This window comes from Myotis yumanensis, unplaced genomic scaffold, assembly GCF_028538775.1.
Source record: "Myotis yumanensis isolate MYYU_CA2020_CCGP unplaced genomic scaffold, mMyoYum1.0.hap1 SCAF_16, whole genome shotgun sequence".
Lineage (NCBI taxonomy): Eukaryota > Metazoa > Chordata > Mammalia > Chiroptera > Vespertilionidae > Myotis > Myotis yumanensis.
The window spans coordinates 1,512,424-1,527,181 of record NW_027223767.1 but is presented as its reverse complement, the minus strand read 5'-3'; the positions used below and the strand labels follow the sequence as shown (position 1 = coordinate 1,527,181).

General features: G+C 59.0%; 1 protein-coding gene across 3 annotated transcripts in view; it reads right to left on the bottom strand.

Annotated features, from left to right (window-relative positions):
* The window catches only part of RAI1 (retinoic acid induced 1), a 116,512-nt gene that overhangs the window by 66,499 nt on the left and 35,255 nt on the right, over positions 1-14,758 (bottom strand). For 2 of the 3 annotated variants that reach the window (XM_070394950.1, XM_070394949.1), the window contains exon 2: positions 2,906-3,036. The exons of the other annotated variant lie outside the window; for it this stretch is intronic. The gene's annotated coding sequence lies outside the window, so the exon portion shown is untranslated. The remainder of the gene's footprint in view (positions 1-2,905; positions 3,037-14,758) is intronic. 3 annotated transcript variants of the gene reach the window in all.

Sequence of the window (14,758 nt, the reverse complement as noted above, 5' to 3'; positions counted from 1 at the left end):
GGCTCCCGTCCCCTCCTCTGTCAAAGGAGGAGGGTTAAACAGGTGATTCACTGCCAAGGCTCCTTTTGGGTCTGATAGAAGGCTCTAGATTGTGCTGGAGGGAAAGAGAATCATGTGCCCCTTCTCCGGGAAAAATGAGAGGCCCATTTCTTCTACTGCAGGCACGTCGGAGCCTTTGGCATCAGCAGAATCATTTTTAGGAAATCATCTTAAACATCAAAAAAGACCTTTCTACACAAAAATATATCCACTACCTCATTCATCAGGAGCATCCAGAATGCTGAGCAAAAGGGGAATATTAAGTAAATGATGGTACATCCACCAGATTGGAAGAGCCTGGAGACATGGTGTTTATGACGAGCTGGTTGCAAAACAGGAAAAGCCCGCTGTTAGCGTGCCAAAGGAGAAAGCAGGATACACAGCGGACGGACGGAGAATGACGACGGAGCCTTTAACAACAAGCCAACCGCCAGCCACAGGACTGCAGAGGCTGCATCCACACATCCCCGTCACAGCCACCGAGGCTCAGTGCCCTCTTTGTTTCTTTTCATTTTTCAGATGTTCTATGAACCATATTTTAAAAAGGTCCTTTTCTTAAAAAAAAAAAAAAAAAAAGGCTAAACCCCTCCAATTGAGAAGCCTTCCTCATTCATTCATTCATTCATTCATTCATTACTGATCCATTCACTCCTGTGTTGGTCTAGCCAAAGCCCAGGCCTCAGGGCTCTAAGATCCCCAGGGACTGGTTCTCACCAGCAGGAAACGGAAATTCGGGAATTCGGGAATTCAGAAATTCGGGGTGGGTGGGGAAGAGAGAAGACAGCCCCTCAAATACCTACACATCAGGGGCTTGTGCCTAACGGGGTGCTTGCTCCTGGGAGTGAGCAGAAATCAATCCTGCCCCCCCTATGACCTCACCCAGCTCTGCCCTGGGCACCTGGGGTCTCACAGTCCAGCCTCAGGGTCAGAAACTCACCCTTAACCACCCAGCCTCTAGCTGTGGGTGGTGGGGGTGGGGCGGGGAATGGGGGCAAGTGCAGAAGTGCCCCCCCCCCCCCCCCCAGTCCCTATGATTCCACTTCCAGTTCCTGTGGACCTGCCAGGTCAACCAACCCTTTTTCAAAGCCTCAGGGCCACAGGGGGCCCCTGACGGCAACACCCTCTCTGGCTCTTATTTCAGGCTCCACCCGCCAGGTCCTGCTCACGGCAGCGCCAGGCATCTGCTAGCTCCCTCCCTGCTAGCAAGTCAAAGGGTCCTGCTCCCCCATTCCTGCCATGTGGGGCGAGAGAGCTGGGGAACCCTCTCTATTCCTGGACCAAGCCACAGACTGGCCTGAAAACTGTCTGCTACCCACCGGCCCCAGGTGCCTCCACACTCCCCCAGGAACCCTCTTTAAACAGGGAGAATCTCCTTCACCGCCTGGGTGTCCAGCTCCAGGGTCCCTGGCTAGCCCTTGGGCTGCACACCTGGGAATCCCATTAAGGCAGGTTCCCATTGACTCTTCTCCCCCAATCCCGTTCCAACTAGCGACCCCCCCCCCCCCCCCCCCGTCAAAAATTTAAAAAAGGAGCAAACGGATCTCGGAGCTTTGAGTGCCCAGAAACCTCTGACCTCGTGGCCCCCACTCTGAGTTGAGCCCCTCTCAGGATTGCAATCCCCAGAAATTCTCTGGGCTAGCACTCCCTTCCCAAGGCCCCAGTGAGAAAAGAAGTTCCCATCACTCCCCTCCCCCTCTTCTCTCCCTCCCCCAGACCCTGGGGGAGGGGATGAGGCGCCCGAATCGCCGGTCACCAGGGCAGCATCTGCTGTGGATCGCAAGAAACACACACACACACACACACCCTCAGGATCCCCTCTGAAGCCTGCATTGTACGGGAGGGGAGGAGGCCCAGTTGGAGGGAGGAGGCTGAGGTTGGGGAGGCCCCTCGACGGCGATCCTGAAGTCACCAATCAGCAAGCCCAAGAATCCACCGCCCGGGTCCAGAACCCAGGCCTCGGCCTTCCCTGCAGCTCACCTGCCCTCGCCCCCACCCCTCAAGGCGCCATCCTACGTCAAAGTCTCTAACCCCAACAAGCCCCTCCCTCTAATAAGTCCCCCCCCCGCCCCCCCCGCGCCCGTCCCCTCCACAGGGTCAGAAGCCCCAGGAGAGACCAAGCTACCACTAACCCCCACCCCGAGAGCAGAAGCGCCAGATTTCATTGTCAGCCCGGCCACTCGGCACAAGATCCAGCAGGCGCCGCGCGAGGAGTGGGGAGGGGTCTCCAGGGGAAGTGTTCGGAGCTCAGCTCGGCTCCGTGCAGATCCGGAAGCCGCTGGGGGTAGAGGAAGGCGGGGGTGGGGAGCACAACCGTAAGCGCTGGCGGGCGGGCGGCCGGAGGAAGCACCCGGAGGCGGCAGGGACGCCAAGTTCCCCAGGAGGCTGCGCTCTCGGGAAGTTTCCCACCGGTTGCCGGGAGCAGGACCGGGAGCGCAGACGGCCCTCGCCGGCCTGGCCAGCTCTGGGGCGCAGATTGCGAACTTGAGCAAAAAAAACTCCTTCCTTCGCTGGTGTCCTCACTCCCCACCCACTGCCACTAGCCCCTCCATCTCAGCCCTCCATCTCAGCCCCTCACTTGCCGCCAGTACGACTGTCGCCAAGACCGAGGAGGAAAGGGGAGGAAGGAATCTCCAGCACAACCAAACTGCGGCAAAAAAAAAAAAAAGGAAAGAAATTCCTTCTCCTGAGACCAATTCCCTCAACCGACACGGAAAACCAACCCCCGAACAGGCAAAGCTGCAACTCCAGCCAAGATTGCGGCGTGCGGGAGGGGTGCCGGGTTTGGAGCGCCGCGGTGGTCGGGGACCCGGGAGCTCGCGCACCCCAGAACGGCTCCCCGAAGGCACAAAGCTTCCGCCAACAATACCTGCGGGCTCCTCCCGGGCCTCCCAGCGCCGGCGCTGCGCGTCTCGCCGTCTCCCTTCCCCAGGCAGCCTCCTCCTCCGCGCACGCCTGCTCCCCTTCGCTCCTTCCAGAACTCGGCAGCCGGAGAAGATCCTTGGGAGAAAAAAATGTGAGCGCTCGCACGATTCCTTTCTCTCCGCCGCCGCTCGCGCAGCCCGGCTCGCTCCTTCTCCCTCGCGCTCCCGCGCGCGCCGCGCCTCTCGCGCCCCGCGTTTCCTTCTCAGCAGCCCCTGCGAGCGCCCTCAGTAGCCATTATTCACGGGTCGCCAGGGGACAGGAGGTAATTAGAGACCGCCCCGTGGCCGCATCCACTCGGAAAGCGCGATGCAGACGCGGGGGGGGGGGGGGCGCGCACACGCGCGCGGGGAGGGGCGCGCGACAAGGGGGCTTGACTGCGCGCAGCCCTCGCCCCAGACGAGGGGGAGGGGAGAGGAAGGGGGAGCAGGGAGGAAGGGGGCGCAGGGGAGACGCTCCAGCGGCTCACTGCGGGGCTCCGGGTCACAGGCTAGGAGGCTCGGTGGCGCTTAGGGACTGGGGGTGGGGGTGAATGTCTCCGTGCGTGCGTGTGTGTGTGTGTGTGTGTGTGTGCGCGCGCGCGCGCTACCCAGAGATAAAAGGGGAGGGAGGGAACGCTTTAATATTTTTCCAGTGACTTACGAGCCGGTGGGTGAGCTCTTCTTGGCTGCGCATTGAAGTCCGCGTGTGTATCAATGAGGCTGTATACTGCTGATCTGTCCTACGTGTGAATGTCACGGGGTGTAGGGGTCTGGCTGCGAGCTGTGAATGGCTGCAAGCTGTGAATGTGTCTCTGGGTCTCAGAGGAACCGAGTGATGCGGTGCCTGCGTGGGTTCATGTTTGTATGCGATTGTTTATGGGGGGGTGTGACTGCGTGGGTGTGACTGCGCCTGTGCAGAGCTGTGTCTGTGTGAGGTTGTGGGGGGGGGGGGGATTGTGTCTGCGTGGGCCCGAGTGTGTCTGAGGGGTGTTGTGTTACGTGTGGGCTTGTTTGCGAGTGGGACTGTGGCTGTTGGGGCTGTGCATGGAGGAGGCAGTGCGCTTGTGCAGGGCCGTGCGTCCGCCAAAGGCTGTGGTGTGTGTCTGAGGGCGATCTTGCATGGGGCTGTGTTCTGCGTGTGGGCTGAGGCCCGGCGGGCGAGGTGGGGGTGGCGGTAGACCGAGTGCTGTTGGGGATCCCATAACCGCAGAAGAGCCACTAAGGCTTGAACAGGCTGCGATGGGGTCAGGGCGCAAAGCGCCGAGCAGTGGGGGAGGAGGGGAGGAAGAGGGAAGGCGGAGAGGCGGGGACTTCATCCTACGCCCCTCTCTGCACTGGAGACGCAGCTTAGACACGGATCCTGGCACTTGCCAGCTCCAGGTGCTGGAGACACGGGTTGGAGAACCCTGCTGGGCAGGGGAAGCTGCCTAAGGCCTGGGGGCAGCTGGAGCTGACACTTGGGATCCAGGAGCAGCCTGGAAGCCTGCGCGGCCAGGGCTGCCTGAAGAAGCAGGTCATGGTCGGGAGACCGTGGAGGACTAGCCGGAGACAAAGAAGAGCGGCGGGGAGGGGGCGGGTATTTCAAGACGGACCACACCTCCAGGTTTCCTCCCCTCCTGACCCCCACCCCTCGGCAGAACGCTAAAGGCTGGCGTAGAGCCCCGCAATGGTGTGGCCCCTCCTTGCCCCAGTCCCCAAGCCGCCTCCAGCCTGGAATTATGCGCCCCAGGCGGCTGCGGGGGGGGGGGGGGGGGGGGGGGGGGGAGGCGTTCTGAGCAGTGTGTGTGTGTGTGTGTGAGTGTGTGTGGGGGTGTCTGAGCGGTCAGGAGGGTGTGATGCCAAGGGACTGTGATTGAGCGCTGGGCTGGCCACCGCCTTGCTGGGCGTCTCACCGCCTACGCACCATTCATTCATTCATTCATTCATCCATCCATTCGCCTCTCCATCCACCTACCCACCCTTCTTTCCAGACACGTGTCCGACCTATAGGGGTCGGTCTATTCTATTATCGATCGTATTATGGATTATTGAGCCACAGACCACACAGCCTTGTCAGACCTGGCTCTCTCCGCGCTCCTCTGGTCTCCACTCGCTAGTGTTTCACTCTCCTCAACCCTCACCAAGCTTTCCATTCAGACCCCTATCTGTTCTGGTAAGAGGGGAGCACAGGTTTTGTGGTTCAGAGATGGGCCACCTCCCCTCTCCCCATCTCCTAACTTCCACCTGCACCTACCAACCTCCCCACACATCCAGGGCAGGGGCTTCTCCCCACCCCTCCTGGCAGCATCTCCACCTCACTGCTCCAGCCCCCTCTGGGTTGGGGGTGGGGAGAGCAAAAAAGGGTTTCATGCCAGGATTGCTGTGCCACCAGGTCCTTGGCTGAGGACTGCAGGGGCCGGTGGCACAGAGACCACTCGTTTCTGAGTGGCGTGAACAGGCAATCCCCGTGTCAACTGGGAAACGCAAAACAGAGCCTGGGCTCTAGCCCGGACCTACTCAGTCCAAGTGCCCAGAGCCTCGCTGTTTTCTTGCTCATGCTGATCCTTCTGCCAGGCCCGGGGCATCCAGACTCCTGAGTGCGGCGCCCACCTGGGGACAAAGAGCAGCCTCTCTCCCAGAAATGGACCCAAACAGCCCTCCGGCTGACTGACCCCTGGCTCACCTGTGAAGGGGCTGACTGCAAGCAGCTGCTCCCAGCCAGCAGGCCCTGGGCAGCCCAGCTCCTCCCTGGGCTCCCCATCTTTAAAATGCAGACTGTTTCGTCTCTACCTTTATGATCTGACCTGGGAACCAGGGTCCCTCAGACCTAAGGCTGCTGGGTGAGCCAGGAGAGGCCCACTGTGTGCACCGTTAGACAAAGAAACAAATACCTGCTGGGGACACTAACCCAGCCATAAACCGATCCATGACCTGTCACAGTGCCACCTGACCCTCGCCTCAGCCTGTCCCTGTCACATCCTGGCTCAGCCACCTCCTCCATGCAGCCACCCACAAAAGGTCAAGACCGGCCAGATGTGATGGCAGCGCTTGCCTCTTCCCCGGGAGCAGGGCAGGCTCCCACCCACCCTGGTTTTAGAGCGATCAGAAGAAGGAAGAGTCCTCACAGCTGTTGAGGGCCCACACGGTCAGGCCCGCCACCGGTGACCGCACCCCCACCCTCCTTCTCACCGCCCCTTGCATTTTTCAGGCTCACTCAGTTCACGGCCTTGGTCCTTGCTGGTCCCTCTGCCTGGAATGTTCTTCCCTGGCTGCTAATGTACCTTATAATTTACCTATTTGTGTATTTATTTTTGTTTGTGTATCCTCCACATCTGGAATGGTGCCTGGCGCACATTCAGTAAGTATCTGTTGAATGGATCAATGGGTAAGTGAAGGACCGAATGAGGCCGACCCCAGCCCTTCCTGTGAGCATGACCAGGCCCGGGGCCTTCTCTTCTGGGAGCCAGCAGCCCCTTTAGAGAACAACAGGGGGGTGGGGATGGAGAGCACCAGGGCAAGGGCAGCAGGGGCGCTCAGGGCTGCCCTTCACGGGTTCTGGATTCCCCCCCATGCCCTTGGGGGTGGAAGGACTGAGATGGTGGTTTCATGGCTTATCCCAAAGGAGAGCAGAGCCTTCATCTGTCCAGCGCCCTCCGTCTTGTTCCTCGGGCTGTCCGGTGGAAGGTCCAGACTCACATCTGCCAAAGGGGATGGAAGCCCCTGCCTGGCCAGGGCCTTTCTTTAAGTGCTAAGAGGCAGTGTCATGTCCTAGGACAGCCCCTACATGCCCCGCAGGGTTCTGCCCATCCCTCAGAGCTGACAAAGGCTTGTCAACACACAGCAAGACAGTCTGATCCCTACTTGACCATAGGTGTCTGGAGAGATCTTGCCACCTCTGCCTGGCAGAGCAGGTGCTCAACATGCATTTAGCAAATGAATGAATAAAGTGACAAGGTCAACATTCAAACTTAGGTCTTCATGGCCCCCAAACTCTTGCTTGTCTTCTCAGACTCTATTGGCAGATTCCACAGGATCACGGCAGCAGCACCCAGCACACAGCAGACACTCTGTAAATGCTGAGGGAATGACCAGCAGGGGAGGTTGCTGGCTGGCAAGATCCCTGCTCTGTCCAGGGGTCTGACTCCACTACCCACCAATGAGTCCTACTCCAGGCTAAGTGGGGCGAGGGGACCCATCCCATTGACTGGTGGGAGAGCTCTATGGGCGAGAGTGGGATGTCCCAGTCTCAAAGGGCCCGCTCTTTCCTGGCGAGGTATCGCCGTGTTCAGGAGAGCCTGGGCCTGGACGGTGCCCGTTGGTTTGCCCAGCACTGAATAGGTGCTTTCCTGCGAAATCTGAGTCCAAAAGCTGTCCCAGAGCTAAATAATCGCAGGAGCCATGGAGGAGACCCCAGCATGAGCTGGCAGGGTGCAGGCAAAAGGGCCAGGAGGGCTGCCAGGTGTGAGGCTCACTGATATGCCACCAGGGGCAGGGGTGAGCCGAGGGTCACCAGGTGGGCACAAGAAGCAGAGAAGAGGGCTCTGGACTCCACCCACCAGACCAGGCACGTGCCACTTAGATCCAGAAGTTGCATTCAAGTTCAGACCTGAGCTGGTAACCCGCAGGCCCTCCTCGCCTTGGGGCTGTGTGCAAATATGAAGGCCTGGGGCCCGAGGTGGGCCAGGCAGGTTTCACATCTGCTCCGCACCTGTTTATGGAGGAGTCGGCCAGTGATTTCTAACCTCTGTCTTTTCCTCCACGCAGTCACCCTCCCTATTTCAGAGACAGATCTCAGGTCCAAACAATAGACTTGCCCAAGTTCACGCAACTTGAGTGCAGCAGAAATATTTATCCATTTGGTTGGCAAATATTTATTGAGCACCTACTATGTTCCAGGCACCATTCTAAGAGTTAGGAATGAGAAAAAGTTTCCAGTCTTTTCTAGCTGCGATACAGACAGGAAGCGGAGTGAGTGAGTAAATGATGTAGTGTGTTGCATTAGGTGGGGCAGTGCTATAAAAAAATAAAGCCAGGGAAGGGGGCTGGGAGCTGTTTCATGTGGGGGCTCAGGAAGCTCACCCTTGAAATCATCTGAGAACAGATTTGAAGGACTAAAGTAGTGAGCATGCCGCTGTCTGAGGGGGACACTGCAGATAGAGAGAGCAGCAAGTGCAAAGGCCCAGAGCAGGCACAGGGTGGGAATATTCAAGGAATGGCAGAGGCTGGTGTGGTTGGCGCAGAGAGAGCAACGTGTGAGTGGGAAAAGATGGGGACAGAGAGGTGACAAGGACCACGTCTTTGTAAGGACTCTGGCTTTCACAGGGAGCGAGGTGAGGAGTCTGCAGTGTTTGAGCACAGGAGAGACATTCCCCTGAGGTACTCACAGTATCCCCCTGGCGGCTATAAAGAGAACAAGTGTCCCCCTGGCCCATGTAGCTAAATGGTTAGATCACTGGCCTGTGCACTGAAAGGTTCTCGGGTTCAATTTTGGTCAAGGGCATGTACCTGGGTTGTGGGTTCGATCCCCAGCCTCAGCTGGGGCGCATATGGGAGATGTTTCTCTCTCTCTCCCTCCCTTCCTTCCTTCCATTCTCTCTGAAAATCGATGGAAAAAATATCCTCAGGTGAGAATTAATAAAAAGAGAGATAGAGAGAGGATAGGAGCGGGAGACCACTGAGGTGGCCCCTGACAAGATGGAGCGACAGCCAACTGCCAGGTCTTCGGGGGGAGTGGTCTGGGCCATTGGCAGGGCTGGTGGGAGGCCAGTGCTCAGGAAGGAGCCCACCCCGCCTCTGCAGGGTAATGACCTCTGGGCCAGTCTGCTAGCCACTGAAGAGGCCCCATTGTTCACGGGCGAACCAGGAGCAGTGTCCTGCCTGGGTCAGCACCAGGGACCCTGCCAGGTTACTTTCCCAGTCCCAGCCTCAGTTTCCCCTTCTTACAAACATGTTGAGCCAGGTCAGAGGCCAAGGGCCCTGTCTGCCATGTCTCCCTCATGGCTCCTGTTCTCCCAGATCAACTGAGTAAATGTGTTCCACAGACCTCCATCCACAGACCTCCATCCACAGACCTCCATCCACAGACCTCCGCTCCACAGACCTCCATCCACAGACCTCCCCTCCATAGATTTCCATCCACAGACCTCCCCTCCATAGATTTCCATCCACAGAACTCCCCTCCACAGATTTCCATCCACAGACCTCCATCCACAGACCTCCCCTCCACAGACCTCCATCCACAGACCTCCCCTCCACAGACCTCCATCCACAGACCTCCCCTCCATAGATTTCCATCCACAGACCTCCATCCACAGACCTCCATCCACAGACCTCCATCCACAGACCTCCCCTCCATAGATTTCCATCCACAGACCTCCATCCACAGACCTCCATCCACAGACCTCCATCCACAGACCTCCCCTCCATAGATTTCCATCCACAGACCTCCATCCACAGACCTCCATCCACAGACCTCCATCCACAGACCTCCCCTCCATAGATTTCCATCCACAGACCTCCATCCACAGACCTCCATCCACAGACCTCCCCTCCACAGACCTCCATCCACAGACCTCCATCCACAGACCTCCCCTCCACAGACCTCCATCCACAGACCTCCATCCACAGACCTCCATCCACAGACCTCCCCTCCATAGATTTCCATCCACAGACCTCCATCCACAGACCTCCATCCACAGACCTCCCCTCCACAGACCTCCATCCACAGACCTCCCCTCCACAGACCTCCATCCACAGACCTCCATCCACAGACCTCCATCCACAGACCTCCCCTCCACAGATTTCCATCCACAGACCTCCCCTCCACAGACCTCCATCCACAGACCTCCATCCACAGACCTCCCCTCCACAGACCTCCATCCACAGACCTCCCCTCCACAGACCTCCATCCACAGACCTCCCCTCCACAGACCTCCATCCACAGACCTCCCCTCCATAGATTTCCATCCACAGACCTCCATCCACAGACCTCCATCCACAGACCTCCCCTCCACAGACCTCCATCCACAGACCTCCCCTCCACAGACCTCCCCTCCACAGACCTCCATCCACAGACCTCCATCCACAGACCTCCCCTCCACAGATTTCCATCCACAGACCTCCCCTCCACAGTCCTCCATCCACAGACCTCCCCTCCACAGACCTCCCCTCCACAGTCCTCCATCCACAGACCTCCATCCACAGACCTCCATCCACAGACCTCCCCTCCACAGATTTCCATCCACAGACCTCCCCTCCACAGTCCTCCATCCACAGACCTCCATCCACAGACCTCCATCCACAGACCTCCCCTCCACAGACCTCCATCCACATACCTCCCCTCCACAGACCTCCCCTTCACAGTCCTCCATCCACAGACCTCTCCTCCATAGACTTCCATCCACAGACCTCCATCCACAGACCTCTCCTCCATAGACTTCCATCCACAGACCTCCATCCACAGACCTCCATCCACAGACCTCCCCTCCACAGACCTCCCCTCCATAGATTTCCATCAACAGTCCTCCATCCACAGACCTCCCCTCCACAGACCTCCCCTCCACAGATTTCCATCGACAGACCTCCCCTCCACAGACCTCCATCCACAGACCTCCATCCACAGACCTCCCCTCCACAGACCTCCATCCACAGACCTCCCCTCCATAGATTTCCATCCACAGACCTCCATCCACAGACCTCCATCCACAGACCTCCCCTCCGCAGACCTCCATCCACAGACCTCCCCTCCATAGATTTCCATCCACAGACCTCCATCCACAGACCTCCCCTCCACAGACCTCCCCTCCACAGACCTCCCTTCCACAGACCTCCATCCACAGACCTCCATCCACAGACCTCCCCTCCACAGATTTCCATCCACAGACCTCCCCTCCACAGTCCTCCATCCACAGACCTCCCCTCCACAGACCTCCCCTCCACAGTCCTCCATCCACAGACCTCCATCCACAGACCTCCATCCACAGACCTCCCCTCCACAGATTTCCATCCACAGACCTCCCCTCCACAGTCCTCCATCCACAGACTCCATCCACAGACCTCCCCTCCACAGACCTCCCCTTCACAGTCCTCCATCCACAGACCTCCATCCACAGACCTCCATCCACAGACCTCTCCTCCATAGACTTCCATCCACAGACCTCCATCCACAGACCTCTCCTCCATAGACTTCCATCCACAGAGCTCCATCCACAGACCTCCATCCACAGACCTCCCCTCCAGAGACCTCCATCCACAGACCTCCCCTCCGCAGACCTCCATCCACAGACCTCCATCCACAGACCTCCCCTCCACAGACCTCCATCCACAGACCTCCATCCACAGACCTCCCCTCCACAGATTTCCATCCACAGACCTCCCCTCCACAGTCCTCCATCCACAGACCTCCATCCACAGACCTCCATCCACAGACCTCCCCTCCACAGTCCTCCATCCACAGACCTCTCCTCCATAGACTTCCATCCACAGACCTCCATCCACAGACCTCCCCTCCACAGACCTCCATCCACAGACCTCCCCTCCACAGACCTCCATCCACAGACCTCTCCTCCATAGACTTCCATCCACAGACCTCCATCCACAGACCTCCCCTCCACAGACCTCCATCCACAGACCTCCCCTCCATAGATTTCCATCCACAGACCTCCATCCACAGACCTCCCCTCCACAGACCTCCCCTCCACAGACCTCCATCCACAGACCTCCATCCACAGACCTCCCCTCCACAGATTTCCATCCACAGACCTCCCCTCCACAGTCCTCCATCCACAGACCTCCCCTCCACAGACCTCCCCTCCACAGTCCTCCATCCACAGACCTCCATCCACAGACCTCCCCTCCACAGACCTCCCCTTCACAGTCCTCCATCCACAGACCTCCATCCACAGACTCCATCCACAGACCTCCCCTCCACAGACCTCCCCTTCACAGTCCTCCATCCACAGACCTCCATCCACAGACCTCCATCCACAGACCTCTCCTCCATAGACTTCCATCCACAGACCTCCATCCACAGACCTCTCCTCCATAGACTTCCATCCACAGACCTCCATCCACAGACCTCCATCCACAGACCTCCCCTCCACAGACCTCCATCCACAGACCTCCCCTCCGCAGACCTCCATCCACAGACCTCCATCCACAGACCTCCCCTCCACAGACCTCCATCCACAGACCTCCCCTCCACAGACCTCCCCTCCACAGACCTCCATCCACAGACCTCCCCTCCACAGATTTCCATCCACAGACCTCCCCTCCACAGTCCTCCATCCACAGACCTCCATCCACAGACCTCCATCCACAGACCTCCCCTCCACAGTCCTCCATCCACAGACCTCCATCCACAGACCTCCATCCACAGACCTTCCCTCCACAGACCTCCCCTCCATAGATTTCCATCCACAGTCCTCCATCCACAGACCTCCATCCACAGACCTCCCCTCCACAGACCTCCCCTCCACAAATCTACACCCACAAATCTCTCCTTTGGGCCCTATGACAGCAGTGTACAAAACAGACAACCCCCTTCTCTGGTGGGCTGGCCGGCCGCTGAGCAATCCCAGCCCTGTTCCTGTCCTTCCCCCACCAAAACCATCTCATGCCCAGGACTTCCCGAGAGCCAGCTGCCCTGTGAGGCTGGGAGCTCACACTGGAGAAAATGTTTTCCTTTGAAAGCAAAGACCTTGGTGTTTTAGCTGGGAAGGCGTGTGGGGGGAGGGGGGAGATCAGGATTATGAATATCCAAGTTCCCTTAAGTTTTTACAATATTTTCAAACAGTTGGCGTGCCTGGTCCCTCACTCCCCCACCCAGGGGCTGGCAGGAGAGGTGAGAGGAACAATCTGGGATATCCCTGGTTAGTTTCTGGCCAACGTCTGGGCAGGAGAAAGGCTGCTTGGCATCCATCTCCCGCCCTGGGTGGTGGGGGTAGGGGTGGGCACGGCACAGTCTCTGGCCTGGCCTGGCCCTGTAAGGGCTGAGCTGGGTTCTGCCTGCCAGCCTGTGACAGAGACCAGTTCTTTCCCTGCCTGCTTTTGAGCGGCGCCACCTTTGATCTCTGCTCTCTGTGGCTTTCTCTGCCGTCTGTCTGTCCATCCTTCTTTCCCGGACTGCAGGAGACCACCAGGTGATACACCCACAGCCTCCACAGGCAGACGCCCCCTAGGCTCCCTCTCCTCTGGGCTGGGCTGCAGAGGAGAAACCCCACCTCTGTAACCTCTCACCCTTGCCCTGCACCCCTCCCGTGGCAGGGCGCCTGCAGGCCCCGGGGCCTCCACAGTCTCTCTCAGCACCTGAGTAACTGTCCACGAGAAGAGGCTGGGCCTGTGCCCTGAGCTGGAGGAGGCAAGGCCCTGGAGGCAGAGGGCTGTGGCCGCAGGCAGGGCTGGGGTAGGGGACGCTGGAATGAATGGGGCTGAATGAATGGGAACAAGAGAAGGCTGGGCAGCCAGTTTGGAAGAAAGAAATGGGGAGGAAGCACAGAGGGGAGGGAGGAGGATGAGAGAGAGGAAAATGGAGAGAAGGGAACAGATGGGGAAGGAGAAATGGGTGAGTAGAGGGGAGGGCACCAGGGCTCTCCAGTGTGGGAGGCGCTGCCCCTGCTCTGCATCCGCTGGCTCAGTCCTGGGTCCAGAGGGCCCCCTGGCCTCTGGGTTACGACCAAGGTCACCCACAGGAGCACATTGGCCCGGCGGGATCCTGTCACAGCCATAGAGCTGTTCCCGGAGCCATGGGCCTGCATGGTGCCGGCAGCCCGGGGACTGCTCAGGCTGCGCCCTGCTTCGTGAGGTGCACCCCAGGGCTCGGATCCACACTCTTGGCCAGGAAGCCACCAAGAGGCTGAGGGCAGTGGTGTGGCTAAGGCCTCTTCAGTCCTCTGTGCCAGGACCCCTGACCCCTGACCCCAGCCACTGACTGACCCTGCCTTCTGTCATGAATGGACTTCTGACCCCAGCAATAGTACCTAGCCACACACCAACATCTGACCCAGCCCCAGTCTGTGCCTGAATCCTGCTGCTACAGAGGTGCGCTGTGGTGACCATCCCATGGATACATTCCCCCAGGGACCCTGAGGGACGCTCAGAGCCCCCCACCCCTGAGATAACCCCCATCAGCCCTGCACACAGTCCACACTGAGACCTCGGGGCCATGTGGTGCCCGAGGAGGCCCGAGGCCACCGGCACTTTCCCAGAGCAGAGTCCAGAGCCTGGGTCAGCACCAGCAGGCCGGATGCACCCACAGACTCGCCCAAGTCGGGCAGACACACCCACAGACACGCCCAAGTCGGGCAGACGCACACACAGACACACCCGAATTAGGTAGATGCACACACAGACACGCCCGAGTCGGGCAGACGCACACACAGACACGCCCAAGTCAGGCAGACACACACACAGACACGCCCGAGTCGGGCAGAACCACACACAGACACGCCCGAGTCGGGCAGACGCACACACAGACAGACACGCCCGAATTAGGTAGACGCACACACAGACACGCCCGAGTCGGGCAGACGCACACACAGACACGCCCGAGTCAGGCAGACGCACACACAGACACACCCGAATTAGGTAGACGCACACACAGACACGCCCGAGTCGGGCAGACCCACACACAGACACGCCCGAATTAGGTAGACACACACACAGACACGCCCGAGTCGGGCAGACACACACAGACACACCCGAGTCGGGCAGACGCACACACAGACACGCCCGAATATGGTAGACGCACACACAGACACGCCCGAGTCGGGCAGACGCACACACAGACACGCCCGAATATGGTAGACGCACACACAGACACGCCCGAGTCGGGCAGACGCACA